Raw genomic sequence first — 21,990 nt, forward strand, 5'->3', positions numbered from 1 at the left:
AGTCCAGAATTCCAGCTGTTGGCATTCTCCCCCTTTGTGTAAAACCTTGTAAAATAAGAGAGAAAAGGCATAAGTGTTGTATCAAAACATGTAATAATAGCCCATAGTGCAATAAATATCAATATAAAAGCATGATGCAAAATGGACGGATCAACTCCCCCAAGCTTAGACCTCGCTTGTCCTCAAGCGAAAGCCGAAATCAATAAATATATCCACGTGTTTAGAGATAGAGGTGTCGATAAAATAAAATACAGACATGAGGGCATCATGATCATATTTAGAATAGCAACATATATTATCATATAATTTCTTATGCTAAAGTGACAATTTGTTCACAAGGTAAAGTATGAATCACAAAACTTTATTGAAAACCAACAAACTATGATCTCAGTCATTGAAGTAATTGCAATCTATTATATATTATATAATTAAAATAGAAGACAAATAAGACACCATGTTAATCCACACAGACTAATATTATCACCACCGTTTGATCAGAATAACAATGGCTCAGATTAAAAGATTTTACGTAATAAGTTAATATATACAGATCAATAAATTGAACTGTCACGTCTATATGGAGACGCACACATAAGGCTTATCAACATAATCGTAGAAGGAAGCCAAAAAAACACAAAACAATTTATCTCTTCCACTAATATATTAGATTAGATACAGGTGTTACATGTCCAACTATTGTCACGTGCAATTCCTAATCGGGAATCTAAAGGACACATACATAACTCGGACACTCGGTAAGCCAAGGACACGTAAACACATACAAAGAGTGCTTACGGACAGAGTCCCCATAAAAATACAAAATTGGCCGCATCCATCAGCCTATTGTCACATATAGGCTTTAACTGGAAGAAAAAATAAACATACAAGGACTCCATAAGGGCACAGCCAGAAATCATCCATCAAAATACACAGCCGGCCGCACCCAGCAGCCAACACACGCCCACCATCCGCCTAGAAATCTAAGACACACAGCAAGTCACGACTCAACACCATGACCAGGAAAATTGAAGCCAACCAACTCTACGATGCCATGACTCGACGATCCCACCACCAGGACAATTGAAGCGAACTCTCTATGATGCGAGATGTTCAGACTTGGCTCTCAGGCAATAAATATCAAAGTCGGCCCAAATTATGAAGTGGCATGCAACTCTTTTCTACATAAGTCACACCCAACCATCCGAGTTTCCTTCTCACCTGAATCAACAAGGTTAGTAAGTATTATTACTATGAACTCAATTTCTTCAGCAAAAATCTTCATATGAACATTATCAATTGACAAGTACATTTTCAATCCTTTTGAAGCAATGGGAACACAAGAAACTGAGAGACTTTAACAAGAGACCAAAACTGGGATGTTTAAGTGAAACTAATGGGAACATGGGATACAATAATCCTCCAATCGATGAACTTATTAGCCTTGATGTGATCTATATGTATGAGCAGGTTTATGTTATACATATTCATCGATAACCAAAGTGTCTGCTGTGACCTCAACAATAGTGCAAAAATTCAATGGTAAGTTCAACAATTTTAAAACCTGATATGTTATTTACAAAAAGAAAATATTTAACAGATTTCTACTTGATACGTTTGTGCCTATAGTCAAGCAGTGCCACAGGAGTATATACCGATCTCGATATACCCAAACATCGGGACCTTCTTAACTGGTATGAAACACCAGCTATTCTAATTTATTGACTAATTAACTATGACTAAATGTCACTCCATATATATAGGCACCCAGCGGAAGAATCTTTACCAAAAATGATCGATATTGATAGAAGTACTACAACGCACACTAGAAGAGCAAATGTTTTATGCAAGGGCGTTACAAGAACTTCCTTAGATGAGGCAAAAAAAACTAGACAGATCAGGTAGTCACAATTTAGTCATATATGTTATAACATCATCTTACATTCTTACTTGACTTATATATGTCTAACAATTTCTTCAAAATGTGAACTTTGATTTTCTTGGTAATTTTTAGGACTATGTGTTCATTGATTTGAGAAATCTACTAATTCAAACAGGAATGTTTCTATTATACTTGCTCCGTTCCTAAATACAAGTCCATTTAGAGATTTCAATATGGACTACATACAGATGTATATAGACATATTTTAGAGTGTAGATTCACTCATTTTGCTCCAAATGTAGTCCATATTGGAATCTCTGAAAAGGCTTATATTTAGGAACGAAGGGAGTATTTACTTTGCACTAATAACAATGGTATGGTATGTGCCATATTCAACTCCAAATTAGCACTATAGAATTACTACAAGTTGCACTTTATTTGACGAGGAAGAAAAGTTGCTTAATACATTTGTCTTGAATTTGCTAAATTCATTGGATGGGAAGGAAATCTAAAGCAGCACCAAAGATTATACAAAAGTTATATGGAAGAAGATTTATCTTTCGCTTTGGCATGCAAAACAATGCAGTAAAATGAACATACATACCCAATGATGGGCTTGATATGTTGTACTTTAACGATATGTTCTTTAAAAAATTAAGTATTGTGTTTCTATTTTTCTTCAGTGATACATCTTGCGTGCCACATAGGATTTGATGAATGATGAAGTGGACACCATCTTCAAATAAGGAAAGAAGAACATGCCGGCTATAAGAATAATTGGTTTTTGCACTATATACTTTTGCATTTTTAAAGATATGTCTAATTTTTAAAATTTATTTGTATTTTGCAGTCACAGAATAATAAAGATTCAACTAGGCAAAAGTAATGTGGACTGATGTCTGTGACAGAGGAACCACATGGTACTAATGGGACTATGGTAAATGAATATGAGTATGGAAACAAAATATTATCATCACACGAACTCCATGATGACAAAAGAAAGACCATTGTTATATACTTATAAGCACACAAAAGAAGTCCTCAAGAACAAGAAACCCGTCAAAGCAAATCACAAGTACAATGTTTAAAGATGAAGACTCATATGCTCGCTCTACCAGCATCTAATGGTGAGGTTGAATTAGGTTTTGGATTGTAGTGACCAAGCTTATTTTCTCAGTCAAAAGTTGGATTGAAAAATATTAATTTCCCCTATTTTTTGACGGGTAACGGCAGGAGCTCTACTAATTCATTTAGAGGGGTGTTAACTGTACATGCTGCTACCAGCAGGGAAAGAACAAAGACGGAAAAGAAAACTGGACAAACAAATCTAATTACTCGCAGAAAACTAGCCCGAGGGCCTCAATGTATGCATGTATGGTCAGTACAAATAGTTTGTTCTGATGGTTATAGTTGATAAATAATGCAGATATTAGTGAGTGTGAGAATCATGACTACTACCCTTGTGAGGGAGGCTGCAAGAATAAGCAAGGATCCTATGAATGCACACGGAACAATAACTCACACAGTGCTAATTCGTACAAATAACTCTGCAGGCCAAATTTTCCACTAGAAGCAAAGATCGACATTAGATATTTATGTGTCGATTCACCTAGAGGCATCACAAGTATGGCCTACACCCATTAAGCCAATCGAGAATTGGGTGCATGTTAATTAAAGCATATGAAGCAAATTTTAGTTAAAACATGCAAGAGTTTTTACTTTGTCTTAAATAAACAATAAACGTATGAGTTACATAACTTGCTAATATGTTGTTACAGCAAATAGAAAATTATATACTTTTTAATCCAATTAGAAGGGGAAACAAACCTGTGAAGAATTGGGTGCTATGGAGGAAGTAGGAATGATGCATAGATGTGGCGCATTGACCATACCAGGCATGCTCACCTCTATCCTGTGTCACAGATCCAATAATTGAAATAAATCACATCCCGTTTGAAGCAAAAAAATATATTATTGGCAATTTAAAAATGAAAGTAAAATGGTGAAAATTAACAGACATGCTAAAGCCAGACCTGGGTGATTGGAGAATATGAGATCGACGAGGAAAACTTTGGAGGAGATGGTCGTCAAACGCGACGACCCAGCTCTCTGACCTGACATCTGCCTCTCTAGTTCAGCAGAGATGTGATGCCGCATCATGGGAAGGCGAGCAGCGCTAGATCCGCGGCCAGAAGCTTTGCGCCATCCCTACCTCGGCCAGACCTCGATTAAGAGAAAGGGGATTTTTTCCATGCCTGGGTGCTTGGGGTACAACGGTGGCCAGTATAGTCCAGAGTTTTCGATTCATATTGTTACATTGAACCGTCAGTTTGCGAGATATTTGATCTGATGCGACCAGCAGCATGTATCTTTTTTATTTGAACACGACCAGGAAAATGTATCAAGTGGCAAAAATGGATGGTTGAGCAAACTACACGTACTAGAAGGAAATGATGAGAATACCTATGACCGTACCAAGCATATTTGGTGCCTATAAATGAGTACTCCCTTCGTTTTTAAATATAAGTACTTTTACATTTCAATATGAACCATATGCTGATGTATATAGACATATTTTAAAATGTACATTTCAAAGTATATAGTCTCTATTGAAATCTCTAAAAAGATTTATATTTAAAAACAAAGGGAGTATTTTATAATCTATAGAATGTCAAAAGAAATTTGTTTCCGAGAAAGAAAATAGATCTAGGATTTCGCTCCTGTCTGATTTTTTAGTATGGAAAAAACATCTTTTATGGCAAATTAAGTTGTCGCTATAACATAATTCCATAGAAAATGTTTAAATTCTCGTGGTTAAAAGTCTGACATCATATTTTTTACATTATCATCCCTAAAAACAACAGTACGTGACAATTCTCTAGGAATTATACGGAAAAAATTCTAGCCGCTCAAATGCGCGAGTACACCTGCTAGTTTATCATAATATAGGAAAGAGTCAATGTAAGAGCTTTATAGCAAGTTCACATACTCAAATATCTTTTAGTCTTTCATAATTGCTAATACTCACGTGATACTAATGAGTTCAAAGTCTAAATCGGACACAGAGAAAGATAGGGGCTTATAGTTTCGCCTTCCAACCTTTTACCTTAAGGGTAATGTCAACAATAATATTTTATGATAACCTACATCCGAGTGGATATATATCTCGATCTTTCCCCAACACAAAGTGCTTGCCAAAAGAGAAAAGTATAAAAAGTAAAGGTGAAGATCACCATGACTCTTGTATAAGGGTAGAAGATAAAAGTAAAAGATAGACCCTTTGCAGAGGGAAGCAGAGGTTGTCATGCACTTTTATGGTTGGATGCATAAAATCTTAATACAAAAGAACGTCACTTTATATTGCTGCTTCTGATAAAGAACTTTATTATGCAGTCCATCGCTTTTATTTATTCCATATCACAAGTTCGTATAAAGCTTATTTTCTCCACGCTAAAAGATCATACATATTGAGAGAGCAATTTTTTATTGCTTGCACCAATGACAACTTACTTGAAGGATCTTAGTCAATCCATAGGTAGGTATGATGGACTCTCATGGCAAAACTGGTTTATGGGATGTTTGGAAGCACAAGTATTATATCTACTTGGTGCAAAAGATTTGGCTAGCATAAGAGGGAAGGCAAGATCAACATGTTGGAGGATCCATGATAATATAACTTCTATTCGGATATAAGAAAACATAACCCATTATGTTGTCTTCCTTGTCCAACATCAACCTTTTGGCATGTAATATTTTAATGAGTGATCACAATCTCAAAAAATGTCCAAGATAGTGTATTTATATGTGAAACCTCTCTTTCTTTATTACTTCCTATTAACTACAACAATGGCCAAAACTATGTTTGTTAACTCTCAACAACTTTTACTCATCATACTATTTATATGTGAAGTCATCACTCTCCATAAGATTATTATATGATATTTTTATTTGTTTTTATTCTTTCTTTTATTTTGTTTCCTCAAGATCATAGCAAGACAGCAAAGCCCTCAACTCAAAACTACTCTTTATTATATAACTCATGGACTCGATTATATAGGTAGATTTCAAAACAAAACTCAAAGCTAGATCATACTAAAAACTTTTAATCTACTAGATTAAGATATAACCAAAATGATCGAACTAACAAAACGATAAAGATAAAGGTGTGATGGTGATACGATACCGGGGCACCTCCCCCAAGCTTGGAAGTTGCCAAGCGGAGTGACCATACCCATGTATTTAGATCCCTTTCTTCAGAGTGATGATGATGAAGTTGTTGATGATCTAGGCTTGTCCTCCATCTTCCAGGGCATAGGCTACCATCATAGAAATATGAACGAGTCTCCGGGATCCTCAAATCTGCAGCCAAACTCATCGTCTTAAATTTGTATTCATACTCACAGTTTTAGATTTGCAGGTCATAAATCTAGGCTTGGAGATGCTCGATTTTCTCGTGAAGCTTGAAGATGGCCTCTCCGATGGAGTGATTGGCGTTGAGTCTGCGTTCCACCATCCCTTCGCACTTGAAGACTTGTTGCTCCATTGCTTCGAACCTTGTTTCCATGCTTCCGGTCTTCTTTTGCCCTTGAACATCACGGATGTGCAGCACCCCCTCATGCATCTCGATGGTTTGAGGGTGTTGTAGCACCTCCGCAAGGTAGGGGTTGATGACCTTCTCGAAAAACGTGTCCTTGGGGGCGCTTGGAGATGTCATGGTGATCTAGATCTATTAGAAAAACAGCTCGAAACAAGAACAGAGGATTTCGTCGTGGTACGGTGGTCAAAACCTTCGGGAGATTATATAATGAATTTTTACCAACCAAAAGAAGTATTGTGCAAGAAAACGGAGTCCGGAGGGCACACAAGGTGGCCACAAGGCACAGGGGCGTGCCCAGGGGGTAGGGCGCGCCCCCTGCCTTGCCGCCTCCTCGTGCACTCTTCGGACTACTTTTAATTTTCCTAATTTTTTAAATATTCCAAAATGGAGAAAAATTGCCATTGGAAACGTTTCGGAGTCAGATTACTTATCGTACCACATACCTATTCCTTTTCGGAGTCTGAAACGTTCTAAAAAGTCTCCCTTATGTACTCCTCCAGTGTTATGGTACTAATGATATTGGTTTCAACATTTATGGGAGTACCTGAAATATAATGTTTAATTCTTTGCCCATTTACCACTTTCGGCTTGGTGCCTTCGGTGTTGTTGATTTTGATGGCTCTGGAATGATAAACCTCCTCGATAATGTAAGGACCTTCCTATTTAGAGAGAAGCTTTCCTGCAAAAAATCTTAAATGAGAGTTGTATAGTAAGACATGATCACCTACATTAAATTCACGCTTTTGTATCCTTTTGTCATGCCACCTTTTAACCTTTTCTTTAAACAACTTAGCATTCTCATAAGCTTGGGTTCTCCATTCATCAAGTGAGCTTATGGCAAATAATCTCTTTTCATCGGCAAGTTTGTAATCATAGTTGAGCTCTTTGATTGCACAATAAGCTTTATGTTCTGGTTTGAGAGGTAGGTGACATGCTTTTCCATAAACCACTTTATACGGAGACATGCCCATAGGGTTTTTATAAGCAGTTCTATAAGCCCACAATGCATCATCAAGTTTCTTGGACCAATTCTTTCTAGATCTATTAACAATCTTTTGCAAAATCAATTTAATTTCTCTATTGCTCAATTCTACTTGACCACTAGACTGAGGATGGTAAGGAGATACAATTCTATGGTTGACATCATATTTAGCAAGCATTTTATGGAAATCACCATGAATAAAGTGTGAACCACCATCAATCATCAAATATCTAGGGACTCCAAACCTCAGAAAAATAACTTCTTTAAGCATTTTAATAGAAGTGTTATGATCAATACTACTAGTTGGAATAGCTTCTACCCACTTAGTAACACAATCAACAACAACTAAAATATGTGTATACCCGTTAGAGGAAGGAAAAGGTCCCATATAATCAAAGCCCCAAACATCAAATGGTTCGATAACAAGTGAATAATTCATAGGCATTTCCTGACGTCTAATAATATTGCCAATTCTTTGACATTCATCACAAGACAAGACATACTTACGAGCATCTTTGAAGAGAGTAGGCCAATAAAAACTAGATTGTAATACCTTGTGTGCAGTTCTATCTCCAACATGGTGTCCTCCGTAGGCCTCGGAGTGACACTTGCGTAAGATCTATTCCTGTTCATGCTCAGGTGCACAACGTCTAATAACACCATCTACTCATTCTTTATAAAGGTGTGGGTCATCCCAAAAGTAATGTCTTAACTCATAGAAAACCTTTTTCTTTTGCTGATAAGTGAAACTAGGTGGTATAAGCAACAATGTAATTGGCATAATCAGCATACCACGGAGCACTACGAGAAGCATTTATGAAAACTAATTGTTCATCAGGAAAGCTATCATCAATAGGTAGTGGGTCATCAAGAACATTCTCTAACCTAGACAAGGTATCTGCTACGGGGTTCTCAGCATCATTTCTATCAATAATATGCAAATCAAATTCTTGTAACAAGATAACCTATCTAATAAGTCTAGGTTTAGCATCTTCCTTTTCCATAAGATATTTAATAGCAGCATGGTCGGTGTGAACAGTTACTTTGGAATCAACAATATAAGATCTAAACTTATCACAAGAAAAGACAACTGCTAAAAATTCATTTTGAGTAGTAGCATAGTTTCTCTGGGCACTGTCTAGAGTTTTACTAGCATAATGGATAACATTCAATTTATTATCAACTCTTTGTCCTAGAACAACACCAACAACATAATCACGAGCATCACTCGTAATTCCAAAGGGAAGGTTCCAATCAGGTGGTTGAACAATAGGCGCAGAAATCAAGGCTTTCTTAAGTATTTCAAATGCTTCTACACAATCATCATCAAAAACAAAAGGGACATCTTTTTGCAAGAAATTATTGAGAGGCCTAGAAATTTAAGAGAAGTCTTTAATAAACCTCCTATGGAAACCAGCATGACCAAGGAAACTTCTTATACCTTTGATTTCTTTAGAACAAGGCATCTTTTCAATAGCATCTACTTTAGCTTTATCAACTTCAATACCTCTTTCAGAAATTTTATGACCCAAGACAATACCTTCATTAACCATAAAGTGGCACTTCTCCCAATTAAAGACAAGATTAGTTTCTTCACATCTCTGCAAAACTCGATAAATGTTGCTTAAGTAATCAACAAAAGAATTTCCGTAAAGGGAGAAATCATCCATGAAAACCTCAAAAATCTTTTCACAAAAGTCAGAGAATATAGCAGTCATACATCATTGAAAGGTAGCAGGTGCATTGCATAAACCAAAAGGTATACGTCTATAAGCAAAAGTACCAAAAGGGCATGTAAAAGTAGTTTTTTCTTGATCCTCTTTTACAAAGGTATTTGGGAAAAACCAGAATAACCATCTAGAAAGGAAAAATATGTATGTTTGGATAGTCTTTCTAGCATTTGATCAATAAAAGGTAGAGGATCATGATCTTTTCTAGTAGCTTTGTTTAATTTGCGAAAATCAATTACCGTCCTATAACATGTAATAATTCTTTGTGGAATCAATTCATTCTTATCATTAGGAACAACAGTAATACCTCCCTTCTTGGGGACACAATGAACATGACTTACGCATCTACTATCAGCAATAGGATAAATTATACCTGCCTCCAGAAGATTTAGTATTTCATTTCTTACCACTTCTTTCATCGTAGGATTTAACCGTCATTGGTGATCAACAACTGGTTTAGCATCAGGCTCCATATTAATTTTGTGCTGACATAGAGTGGGACTAATGCCCTTAAGATCATCAACAGTATATCCAATAGCGGCACGGTGCTTCTTCAGAGTTTTCAATAATTTCTTTTCTTCATGCTCTGAAAGGTTAGCACTAATAATAACTGGATATATCTTATTTTCATCAAGATAAGCATATTTAAAAGTATCAAGTAATTGTTTAAGCTCAAACACGGGCGACCCTTGGGTGGAGGAGGATCCCCAAGAATCTCAACAGGCAAGTTGTATTTCAAAACAGGCATTTGGTCAAAGAATATTTCATCTAGTTCCCTCCTTTCATTCATAAACATATCATTTTCATGGTCTAGCAAATATTGTTCTAAAGGACCGGTAGGAGGCACGGCAATAGAAGCAAGACCAATAATTTAATCCTTACTAGGCAATTATTTATCATGGGGCTGTCTACAAAATTTAGAGAATTTAAAATCATGAGACATATATCCCCAAAACTCACAGTAACAATTTCTTTCTCGCAACCTATCTTAGCATTAACATTGTTCAAGAAAGGTCTACCAAATATAATGGGACAAAAATCATCTTGTGGGGAACCAAGAACAAGAAAATCAGTAGGCTATTTTATTTTCCCACACAAGACTTCAACATCCCTAACAATCCCAATTGGTGATATAGTATCTCTATTAGTAAGCTTAATAGTAACATCAATATCTTCTATCTCAGCTGGTGCAATATCATTCATAATTTCTTGATATAATGTAAAGGGAATTGCACTCACACTAGCACCCACATCACATAAGCCATGATAACAATGATCTCCTATTTTAACAGAAACAACATGCATGCCAACAATAGGTCTATGTTCATCTTTAGTATCAGGTCTAGCAATTCTAGCAGCTTCATCATAGAAACAAATAACATGCCCATCAATATTATCAATCAAGAGATCTTTAACCATAGCAATACTAGGTTCAACTTTAATATATTCATGGGGTGTAGGTGTTCTAGTATAACTCTTACAAACTACAACTAAAGCTTTAGCACGATCCTTTATCCTAACAGGGAAAGGTGGTTTGTCAAAGTAAGTAGTAGGAATAACAGGATCAACATTATAAATAATAGTTTCTTCTTCAACTTTAATAGGTTCTACTACTTTCACTTCAATCGGTGGATGATATTTAAACCACTTCTCCTTAGGGAGATCAACATGAGTAGCAAAATATTCACAGAAAGAAGCTATTATCTCAGAATCAAGTCCATATTTAGTGCTAAATTCACGAAAAACATCGGTATCCATGAAAGGTTTAACACAATCAAACTGAAGGTTTACACTTAACTCATTACCTTCGTCGAGTTCCTAATCTTCGGAGTTTCGTTTCATTCTTTCCAATAAATCCCATTTGAATTCAATAGTCTTCTTCATAAAAGAACCAGTATAAGAAGTATCGAGCATGGATTGATCATTATGAGAAAGCCAAGCATAAAAATTCTGAATAATAATTTCTCTTAAGAGCTCATGATTGGGGCATGAATATAACATTGGATTAAGCCTCCCCCAATCTTGAGCGATACTTTCTCCTTCACGAGGCCAAAAATTATAAATATAATTCTGATCACGCTGAACCAAATGCACAGGATGAAACTTCTGATGAAATTCCAATTTCAGTCTGTTGTAGTTCCAAGATCCAATATCATCACATAGCCTATATGTAAGTGCACCTAGTGCCCCTTAGTGATTTTCGTGTACTGAATACTTATATGTTAAGGGACTAATGTGTTTGTGAGTGTACACAGGTTCTATAAGTCTATGAGAAGTTTGATATTTATGAAGAAAGTCGACCCATAAAAATGAATATCCTCATTTGAAGACTTTGGTTTTCTTGAAGACTTTGAAAGTGAGGAAATTGGTGTGACCTTGGAGACTTCGATATTGATGCGAGGATTTTGAAGCGTGAAGACTTTTGTTTTGGTAGTTTCATTTTCTCTTTCTTGAGTCATAGGAAACACCATACTGTTAAAGAGGGTCGAGGTAAAACTAAGGAAACACTTTCCAAGTGATGCTCATCTCAAATCCTACACCTACCCAATCCTTTCGAGTGAAGCCATTGGAAATCTCATACAGTTCAGTCAATTTCTTCAGTGATAGAGACGAAGATCTTTTGTTCTCTGAGGAATTTGTTCTGACTAAGGAGTTAGGAATTCGCCAGAGCGGAATGCCTACAAGTGAGGAACATGATAGCCCTGAGGAATTTGAGAACTCAAATTTCAGTCTGTTGCTGTGCTATGCGCCAGCTATCCCAAAATATCTTATCCACCAAACGGTCATATCATTGAAAGGCATTTATGTCTTATCATGTCAGGCTGCTCCCCAGCTATAAATAGACCCCCTACAACCACTAGCTGGTTGGCTGCTTCGAGATAAACTGACACTTTTTACTGAGAGCATCCCTACCTCCGAGGACTTTGAGCGAAAATCATCAGTGAGGAAAACCCAAACCCAAACACCTAAAACCCAAAGTGATTGAGCATCACTGAAGAGATTGTTTCCAGTGTGGAACCGACGCTTGTTACCTTTGAGGATTGTGCATCCTCTAGACGGTTAGGCATCATGGTCTAGAGCGTCCAAGAGGAATTGTGGATCGCCGATTGACTGAGTGTGTGAAGGTTGGGAAGTCACCTGAACACTTACCACGAGTGACTGGGCGAGGTCTGTGTGACATTAGCTCAAGCAGAATACAGTGAGGACCGTGTGTCTGGGACTATGTGTCCTCAGGTTTAAATACCTAGCTGCTCCAACCAGACGTACAACTGTCACATCAGTTGGAACTGGTCTACCAAATCACTGTCTTCACCGAGCTACTGGTTCTATTTCCTCAGCCCTTTCATTTCCTCATTTATGTGTTGATGAACTTGATCGTTATTCTTTGAACACTTTGACTGAAGACTTTCTCAATTTCCTCAATCCTATTTCTTCAGTCATCTTATCTTCAGCCTGCTTATCCTATTTACACGCTACCTGTGCTCTGTGCTTGTTTCATATCATCATGATGACTGTGTTACTGGCATGTTATGCTTGCACCTGAGTACTTATTCCGCTGCTAGTAGTTCGTCACTTAGCAAATTCCTGAAGTTGTATTTCCTCAGTGACTAATTTTTAAAAATCGCCTAATCACCCCCTCTAGTCGATATAACGCGCTTTCAATTGGTATCATAGCAAGGTACTCCCTTGCTCTGTGTGATTTTTGTTTAGCCACCTAGAGTTTTTGTTATGTCGACTACAGGCATGATCAAGGTCTCGGTTGGGTGTCCTACCTTCAATGAGACGGACTACCCCTACTGGAAGAATAAGATGCGCATGCATCTTGAGGCAATTGACAATGATATTTGGTAGTTGTGGAAAATGGTGTTCCCTCCATCACTCCTTCCATGAACACTGCTGATGTGAAGATATTCAAGCAACTCGACTCCCAAGCGAAGAATATCATATGTGGCCATCTGAGCAAAGGAAAGTACAATAGAGTGAGTGCTTTGGAGATAGGAAAGCTTATCTGGGATAGGCTGTCCAAGGTCAACGAAGGAGTCTCAACTCAACGTGACTCTCGAGTTCTCGTTCTTCGAAATCTCTTCAACCGCTTCAAAAGACTCGACAACGAAAATGTTCAGCAAACCTTCGATCGCCTCACTAACATATCAAATGAGCTTCAAGCACTTGGTGTCACTGACATCACCGACCATGAGGTGGTGAAGAAATTGCTTAGATCACTTGGTTCCTCATTCAACACTCTAATGTTTGCAGCACAACAACAGTAGGTATTTCCCTTAGTGATGATACCAAGGTTATCGAACCAGTAAGAGAACCACGCAACACCACGTAAATAGCTCCTACACACAAATAACAAATACTCGCAACCTGACGTAAGAGAGGGGTTGTCAATCCCTCACGGATAAAAAGATAGATAAAATTATAGTAGATTGGATAAATAGATCTCATGGGAACGCGAGATAAAATAAATAGATAAAAATTGCAGCATGTTTTTTTTTGTATTTTTGGTTTAATAGATCTGAAAATAAAAGCAAATAAAAATAGATCGAGAAGGAAAATACAATAAAGAAGAGACCCGGTGCCGTAGATTTCACTAGCGGCTTCTCTCGAGAAAAATAGCAAATGGTGGGTAAACAAATTACTATTGGGAAATTGATAGAACTTCAAATAATCATGATGATACCCAGACAATGATCATTATATAGGCATCATGTACAAGATTAGTAGACCGACTCCTGCCTGCATCTACTACTATTACTCCACACATCGACCTATATCCAGCATGCATCTAGTGTATTAAGTTCATGGAGAAACGGAGTAATGCAATAAGAACGATGGCATGATGTAGACAAGATCTATTTACGTAGAAATAGACCCCATCTTGTTACCGTTAATAGCAACGATACATACGTGTCGATTCCCCTTTTGTCATTGGGATCAAGCACCGTAAGATCAAACCCATTGCAAAGCACCTCTTCCCATTGCAAGATAAATAGATCAAGTTAGCCAAACAAAACCCACATATTGGAGAAGAAATACGAGGCTATAAGAAATCATGCATATAAGTGATCAAAGAAGACTCAAATAACTTTCATGGATAAAAATATAGATCTGATCATAAACTCAAAGTTCATCGGATCCCAACAAACACACCGCAAAAAGAGTTACATCATATGGATCTCCAAGAAACCATTGTATCGAGAATCAAGAGAGAGAGAGAGAGAGAGAGAGAGAGAGAGGAAGCCATCTAGCTACTAACTACGGACCCGTAGGTCTAGAAAAGACTACTCACGCATCATCGGAGAGGCACCAATGAGGATGATAAACCCCTCTGTGATGGTGTCTAGATTGGATCTGGTGGTTCCGGAACTTGCGGCAGCTGGAATTGACTTTCGTCTACTCCCCTAGGGTTTCTGGAATATTGGGGTATTTATAGAGCAAAGAGGCGGCGCGGGAGGCCACCGAGGTGGGCATAACCCACCTGCGCGTGCCTAGGGGGCTAGGTGCGCCCTGGAAGCTTTTGCCCCCCTCAGGGCACCCTAGGTGCTTCTCCGGCCCATTTGGTGTCTTCTGGTCTATAAGAATTCCACAAAAAGTTTTGCTGCATTTGGACACCGTTTGGTATTGATTTCCCGCGATGTAAAAAACATGTAGAAAACAACAACTAGCACTGGGCACTATGTCAATAGGTTAGTACCAAAAATGATATAAAATGATTGTAAAACATCCAAGAATGATAATATAACAGCATGGAACAATCAAAAATTATAGATACATTGGAGAGGTATCAGCATCCCCAAGCTTAATTCATGCTCGTCCTATTGCTTCATGGCAAAAGGTGCCAATGTACTCAAATATCCCTCCTCTGAATCTAGTGAGGATGAATCTGATGAAAATCTCAAACCTAGCTATTCCAAACTTGCTAAGATTGCCGTCAAACAACAAAAGGCTTTTGAAATGGTTCAAAATCTACTAGACAAAACCGATGACTTGTTGGGTGAGGAAATGGATCAAACACAAACTGCTAATCTTCAGTGACTATGGTCTAAGTTTGATAACCTTCAAGATCGTCATGAAACTCTCATAGCTAATCATGAGAATATTTCTTATGAATTTCTTCAAAGAAAGCAAGATCTTGAGAAGCTAAGGGTGAGTCATGAAGATCTTCAAAAGGAAAACGATTCATTGCTTTCTCAACAGATCAGTTCCGCTCAGGAACAATTCATTCCACCATGTTTGAAATGCATTGAACATGAATTTTCTAATTCTTCACCTAAAATTTCAAATGCTTCTATTGCTGCAAATTCTTCAACTATCTCTGTGGTCAAAAATTCCGCATCTAAGGATACCACAAGTATCACTGAAGTTAATGCAGGGTTGAAGGAATTGTATGTGATAGGCATGTACAAAAGCCTCGAAGGGCATCGGGCTCTTTGTGATGTGCTTAAAAAATAGATCCTCAATAGGAACCCTAGGAAAGAGGGTATTGCCTTTGAGAGGAAACTCAATGCTGATGAGACCTATTGGAAACTTGAGCAGTATCCCGAAACCTCATGGGTTGCTGCGAAAGGACCTCTCGTAGATCCATCCACTTTATCTGGCTTTACATGTGAATCCTCATATTCATCTGATGAGTCATTTGACTCCAACTATAAACTGTTCAAAAATTAGAATGTTGACGTATTTGCTAGATATGTTGGAACTAACTGCAAGAATAGTCCTCCTATGAAGTAAATATGGGTTCCCAAAAGGTGCCTTGAAAGTCTTCAGGTGAACGTCCTCATGACACCGCCTGTGAAGAATAGGAACCCCAGATCAAATCCTTCATATGGACCAAAGTCTTCAAATGGATCCAAGTCCTCATACGGACCAAAGTCCTCATATGGATCAAATTCCTCACATGGATCCAAATCCTCGTATGAACATCATCGTGCTAACGCTTCTGTTTCACAGGGAAAATCTAAGAACTATGAATATGTGCATTATTCTTCAAATCATTATGTTCATAAGTCCTTGAAGAATTTCTCTGCTTATTCATATGCATACTCTAACCCGTCTTCTATAAAACGAAGTGCACTGGCTTCAATGCCACCGTTTTCTTATGGAGCTCGAAGAATGATGAACTCTTTGCCACCCCTCCAGATGTGGGTGGTGAAGAAAAAGAACTAATCTCTTATGCAGGGTCAGGTCTCCAGACGAACTTAAACGTCCGGAGAATTTCCTAGAGACCTGAATATGCTTGAAAGGACGCAAGCTAATCATGAACAATTGATTACTCATTTCTCACATCCTTTTACTTCTATATCTGTTGTACTGCTTGATGAAATTCTATATGATGAATTTGATGTCATATTCTTCACTGATGAAGTATATGAGTCCGTAAGATACACTAATTCATCTTCAGGATGATCAACCCAAAGCTACTGAGTGGGTCCTCGACAGTGGATGTACAAATCACATGACTGGTGACAAGAACTTATTGATGGACACTACTTTATCTCCATCGCCATCTGAAGCATATCACCTACGCTGGCAAAGGCAAAAGCAAGGTATTGGGTCTAGGTAGGGTTGTGATCTCAAAGGATCGACACATGGACAAAGCCATGCTTGTCGAGTCCCTAGGATTCAACTTGATGTCTCTCTCAATGCTTTGTGATCTTGATATGGTTGTTGTCTTTGGCAAATATCATTGCATTGTGCTCATGGAATCTGACAATTCCAAAGTCTTCGAAGGCTTTAGGAGAGGAGACTTGTATATTGTTGATTTCTCTGCAGGACCACATCATGTCACATGTCCACTTGCAAAAGCTTCAGAAGGCGGGTTATGGCATGGACGAGTAGGTCATGCTGGCATGAGGAACTTACATACACTCATGAAGAAGAAGCACATCATTGGCATTGAGGGTTTCAAATTCCTCAAAGACCATCTTTGCGAGGCTTGTTAGGCTGGAAAGATGACGAAGTCCAAGCACCCCTCAAAGACTATCATGACTACCACTCGTCCTTTTGAATTGCTTCACATGGATCACTTTGGCCCTACTCATTATGCCACACTAAAAAATGTTGCATCTATATATGGATTTGTTATTGTTGATGACTTTTCTTGTTACACCTGGGTGCATATCATCACTTAGAAAACTGAAGTGCATGAAGTCTTCAAAAAAATTTCCTCAAGGGCCTTGTCGAATTTTGGTGTGAAGATCAAGCACATCAGGAGTGACAATGGGACCGAGTTCAAGAATACTAGTCTTGATGACTATCTTGATGAACTTGGTATTACTCACGATTTATCTGCCCCATACACTCCTCAACAGAATGGTGTCATGGAGCGCAAGAACATGACTCTTGTTGAGATGGCTCGCACCATGCTTGATGAATACAAGACGCCTTGTCACTTCTGGCCCGAGGCTATTGATACTGCGTGCCCCATCATCAACAGGGTACATCTTCACAAATTCTTCAAGAAGACCTCATATGAACTCCTCACTGACAAGAAACCCAATGTGACTTATTTCAAAGTCTTCGGTGCTAAATGTTGGATTAGAGATCGTCATCACAATTCCAAATTTTCATGGAAAGCACATGAAGGTTTTATGCTTGGTTACGAAAAGGACTCGCACACGTACAGAGTCTTCAACACTATCACCACAAGGTTGCTGAAACTGTAGATGTGCGGTTTGATGAAACTAACGGCTCGCAAAGAGAGAACCTACGTCCTGTGCTAGATGAAATGTCACCTAAGGAATCCATCAAGTTCAAGGCTACTGAGGATGTCATACCCACTGAAGAATCTGGTGAAGAAGTCATCCCAGAACATGAAGAAAATCATGCTGGTGCATCTGAGGAAAATGGCTCTGAAGAAAATGCTGAGCCCAATCAAAGTCGTCAACCTGATCATCCTCGCGTCGCAAATGAAGTATAGATTGAGAGATTCATCGACGATATCAACGCACCATGTCCTCTCACACGCTCAAAAGCTTCACATTTGTCTAAATTTTGTGGGCACTTCGCTTTTGTCTCTATCACAGAGCCCACCAAAGTTAATGAGGCATTTTTGGAGCCTGAGTGGATTCAAGCTATACAAGAGGAATTGCATCAATTCGAGCTCAACAATGTCTGGGAGCTTGTCAAGCGACCAGACCCACGCAAGCACAATATCATCGGTACCAAATGGATCTACCGCAACAAACAAGACGAAAATGGCCTAGTAGTGAGGAGCAAGGCTAGCTTGTCTTGTAGCTCAAGGCACACATGTTGAAGGAATTGATTTCGATGAAACTTTTGCACCCGTTGCTAGACTTGAGGCTATTCGCATATAGCTTTCTTTTGATAACCATCATAATGTCATCTTATATCAAATGGATGTGAAAAGTGCATTCCTAAATGGTAAGCTTGAGGAAGAAGTATATGTTGCTGAACCACCATGTTTTGAAGATCCTAAGCATCCTGACAAAGTCTTTAGACTCAATAAGGCCCTCTATGGCCTCAAGTAGGCCCGGCTGTGGTATGATACTTTGAAGGAATTCCTCATGAAGAAAGGCTTCAAACCCAGTTCACTTGACCCAACTCTCTTCACCAAAACTTATGATGATGAATTATTCGTATGCCAAATATATGTTGATGATATTATCTTTGGTTGTACTAACCAACGTTACAGTGATGAATTTGCCTATATGATAAGTGAGGAATATCAAATGTCGATGATGGGATAACTGAAATTCTTCTTAGGTCTTCAAATTCGTCAACAACGCAATGGCATCTTCATATCTCATGAGAAATACCTCAAGGATGCGCTAAGTAAATTCGGCATGGAAGATTGCAAAGGCGTCAAAATACCTATGCCCACTAATGGCCATCTATGCACTGATGAAAATGGTAAAGACTTCAATCAAAAGGTATACCGCTCCATGATTGGCTATTTATTGTATGTATATCCATCTAGGCCAAATATTATGCTTAGTGTTTGCATGTGTGCCTGTTTTCAAGCTACACCAAAGGAATCGCACCATAAGGTTGTGAAACATATTCCTCGATATCTAGCTCACACTCCAACACTTGGATTATGGTATCCCAAGGGCTCGTCTTTTGATCTCATTGGATATTCTGACTCTAACTATGCTGGTGATTGAGTGGATCGCAAGTCAACATCAGGCACATGCCATTTCCTCAGACAATCCTTAGTATGTTGGTCCTCGAAGAAGCAGAACTGCGTATCACTCTCTACTGATGAAGCTGAGTACAATGCTGCTGGTTCTTGTTGTGATCAATTGCTATGGATCAAGCAAACCCTCAAGGACTATGGCATCAATATGAAGAATGTGCCACTCTACCGCGACAACAAGAGTGCCATCAAGATTTCTCATAACCCAGTCCAGCACTCAAAGACTAAGCACATCCAGATTTGTCACCATTTTCTTTGTGATCATGTGTTAAGGGCGACATCTCCATCGACCACGTGAAGACTGAAGAGCAGCTAGCGGATATCTTCACAAAGCCCTCCGATGAGAAGCGATTTAGCAAGTTGTGGTGTGAGCTAAATATCTTAGAATCTTCGAATGTTCTCTGAAAGGACACACATCCTATCACTTATGCAAAATTGATGACTTAGATGTGAAACACATGAAGTAACATTTTTCTTCAATCAATGAAGACTAACCCTCTAAGTGTGAAGAAATTAATAAAGAATTTGATTCTCAGAGCCCTACGACAATTGTACGCGGCATCTGAAATCAGCATTCTTATACGGTGGGTCACGCCACCAATAAAAGTTGAAAATCTTCAATTTGAGTTTTTCTTCATTTTGCAAATTCTTCAACTTTTCAATTTCTTCAACTTGTCTAGCGTTCTTCATCGCCTATATATATATATTTGATTTTTCATGTCCTCAACAACATTCACTTTTTGCAATTCTTGAAGTTGATTTTCTTCTAAGTGAATGTGATCGGACCCGTTCCTCCTATATGATAAACTCAACCCAATCTGTTCACAAATACTTCATGTGCGTTCTATTTGAAACATGTTCAAAATCTTCACTGTGTCCTTGACAACTGAAGAATTTGCGAACGAAACTTTAAATATTCCTTTCAAATTTTTGGCTGTTGCCGCGCAAACCATACCGCATCCCACGATGGATTAAACAACTCACCCACGACCCCCAATGATCTCGACATCTCTCTACGTGGGTGACACATGTCATTAGAAGAGTAAGGGTCAGGGGCATGTTTGTCCAAATTCTTTGGACGAGCAGTTTTTCACCGTGGCTATAAATACCCCTCCCCTTACTCATACCTCATTTACTCCGCTTGACTGCTACTCTCCTCACTTGAGCTCTCAGACCTAGCACCACAGCTACACTCCATCATCGCCGGTGAGGAAGAGCTTCGCTGCCTCGACCTCGTCGTTGTCGTACTCGCGCTGGCCGCGGAAATCTTCACTCCTCCGCTGCCGTAGCTGTCTCTCGCTGCTGAGTTAGGGCGTGGGAGATCTGAACTGACGAACTTCTCCAACTCCACTCCTAGTGCGTCATGTTCTTCGTCCAGGGTAATTAAAATCTGATTTTACTGCCCTACTTTGATTATTATGATTTCCACAAAATCTTCAAAAGGTGTTTATTCTTCAACTTCCCATTCCTTAAACACCCAGCTGCATGAGTACCTTGATTTGTTTCTCTAAGTTGTGTTTTTCTTCAAGATTCCTCAACTGTGTGGATTTTCAAATCTATACAACTCTGGAAGCTAAGTCAAGAATTCTTAGTGAAATTCCTCAAGACACCCATTTTCAAATTCCTCAAACTTGATACTTTTGAAAAAAAAAATCTGAGAACGCATATGACCTCTCCAAATTCTTCGCACCTATACTCTGTTCATAGTTACAAAATGTCTGCTGCTGAATCACTAGGTTCTCATCAACTTAACTCATTTGGAGCGTTCCTCGAAGATAAGTTGCACACTTCCTCAAAAACATCCATTGTTCAAACTCCTCAAGTGAAGAAAATGGCTGATGGTAAAAGACCTCAGAAGGGAGGAAAGAGACCAGAGTCCAACACTGCTTTTGAGATCCCTGAGGATATATATGCTGGGTACTGTACTCCTAATGAAGCAACTCATGGTAAAGAGAACAAGAATCAGCGCAAAGTGCGTATATAGAGGATTGAGAGAAGATGGTCCAAGGAATGGAGGGAATATCGCCATGTCACTCCCAAGTACATGAAGAAATTTGCTGTACACCCTCCATGTCCAAGACCTCCATTGGGTCCTAGCCAAAAGGCTGGTCCCTCAAGCATTAGGCGCGGTGAGGAATTTCCCAAAGAATGGGCCAAGCGTCAAGCCAAATTGGCTAAAGTGGCAAAAGAAGCAGTGAAGAAATTCAATGATGATACTGTTGTTGCTACTGCTGAGGCCTCTGCCAGTGAGCCTAAGAAGGCTATGCCGAAGAAATCATCTGTGAAGCCGAGTTCCTCAATAGCAATTCCCTCATGGCCAAGTACTTCAACGTCAAAGCCCTCAAGGCCAATTCCTCAGGCAACTTCTTTAAGGGTAGTGCCAATTCCCTCTGTTGCCTCAAAATCCTCAACTGTTGTTGCAAAGTCATCAACACCTGTGCATCTTGCCACGTGCCAACGGACCGAAGGATATCCCATTGCTTCAGGAGCATATGCAAGTTCCTCAGCTCCACCTATGTCCTCATCAGGTCCAACCTTGCTGAAGGTCAAAACCACTGCTGGTCGTGGATCGAGGCCAACTCCTCATAAGAAACAAGTTGCTTTCCAAGTTCCGTCTGATGACAATGAAGCTGATGA

At 38.8% G+C, this 21,990-nt stretch overlaps 1 long non-coding RNA gene across 1 annotated transcript; it reads right to left on the reverse strand.

Annotated features, from left to right (window-relative positions):
• Positions 1-547: 547 nt before the first annotated feature.
• LOC123130672 (uncharacterized) lies at positions 548-4,194 on the reverse strand. Its single transcript, XR_006463964.1, has 3 exons — positions 3,913-4,194; positions 3,707-3,791; positions 548-1,218 (listed from the first exon to the last, which is right to left on the reverse strand). It is a non-coding gene; the product is annotated as an uncharacterized lncRNA (long non-coding RNA).
• Between the last annotated feature and the right edge of the window lie 17,796 nt (positions 4,195-21,990).

This window comes from Triticum aestivum, chromosome 6A (assembly GCF_018294505.1).
Source record: "Triticum aestivum cultivar Chinese Spring chromosome 6A, IWGSC CS RefSeq v2.1, whole genome shotgun sequence".
In the NCBI taxonomy this organism is placed as follows: Eukaryota; Viridiplantae; Streptophyta; class Magnoliopsida; order Poales; family Poaceae; genus Triticum; species Triticum aestivum.